The sequence below is a fragment of the Halichoerus grypus genome, chromosome 3 (assembly GCF_964656455.1).
Source record: "Halichoerus grypus chromosome 3, mHalGry1.hap1.1, whole genome shotgun sequence".
Classification (NCBI taxonomy): Eukaryota; Metazoa; Chordata; class Mammalia; order Carnivora; family Phocidae; genus Halichoerus; species Halichoerus grypus.
Window position 1 is genome coordinate 125,873,041 of NC_135714.1, and position 1,145 is coordinate 125,874,185.

Genomic DNA, 1,145 nt, shown 5'->3' on the forward strand with positions numbered 1-1,145 from the left:
ATCCAGCTCCAGACTTTGGCTAGGACAGATGACACTGGAGCTGGTAACACTCCCTCAGTGCCCCTGTGAGAATTCTAGGCTAGGTGCACTCAATACCGAGGTTTTCTTGTCCACATAGTCATTAGTCAGAAATTCTCAGGTGGCAGGTGCTGTGTGACAGGTCAAATGCTTAGCAGTGCCTTTGGAGTCAAGAGACCAAGGTTAGAATTCCAGCTCTACCACTAACTAGCTCCATGAGCAAAAGCAAATTACTTAATCACTTGAACCTGTTTTCTCATCTGTAACATGCAAAACTGCCTACCTCTCTGGCTTTTTGTACAGATCAACGGATATAATAGAGGTATTCAGTACAATGCCTGCTCCTCAGAAAATGAGAATTACAATATAGGACACTTTTATATATCTAATGGAGAAGTTAGATATTTGTTTGCTTTATTGGTTTTGAAAGGCCTTAAGGTCCTATTTGCCATCTGTTCTACAGGTTTAGCTAAAAGCTGTAAGCACATAAAAAGTCTGTCAGTTGGAATGTCAAAACTTGGAACTTAAGGGTATGAGAGTTTCTAACACAAGTTCTAAATGCGGAAAGGATATTCATTATTTGCAGTTGCTTCTAAAATTAAGCTACCTTTAGAATGTTCTGCAGGATCCAGAAAGAACTAAGTAGCCCTCCCCTAGATTCTAACAACTGACAGAAAACGAGGAGGACGTTTCCCATTCTTCACTGACTTACTCCGGCTGGCTCCCCTATCCACTCCCAGAGAGAACCGGAGATCTTTGTGCAGATAAAAGGCTCAGTTCTAAGGTCTTACCCAGGCTTTTTTAATGCTGGAATACAGTGAGCAGAAGAATGTAGTAGGTGTTCCTCAAGTCTTTTCAAACAATTCTTAACAGCTTCCAGAATGCTGTTCACGGGCCATCGAGAACCAAATACCAATTCCAACAACTCCCATCGACTCTTCTCTTCCCAACCTTCTCACCTCGCTACGCCTCTCTACAGCCCCGCCCCCTGAAAATGACCAATCAGAGAGTGTTAAGTGAGCCGGATGGGGTGGGCCCAGTTTGGCGCTGTCGACGAATCAGCACCCTCAAACAGCGGGGGCGGAAGCGGAAGCCTTGGGGTGGCTTTGGGTTCCGCTGTGGGGGAT

The 1,145-nt window shown here is 44.9% G+C and overlaps 1 long non-coding RNA gene across 4 annotated transcripts in view; it reads right to left on the reverse strand.

Moving 5' to 3' along the window:
* The window catches only part of LOC144381381 (uncharacterized), a 49,077-nt gene extending 47,946 nt beyond the window's left edge, over nucleotides 1–1,131 (reverse strand). For all 4 annotated transcript variants that reach the window (XR_013446504.1, XR_013446505.1, XR_013446503.1 and 1 more), the window contains exon 1: nucleotides 810–1,131. This is a non-coding gene — a long non-coding RNA (uncharacterized LOC144381381). The remainder of the gene's footprint in view (nucleotides 1–809) is intronic.
* Nucleotides 1,132–1,145: the final 14 nt, after the last annotated feature.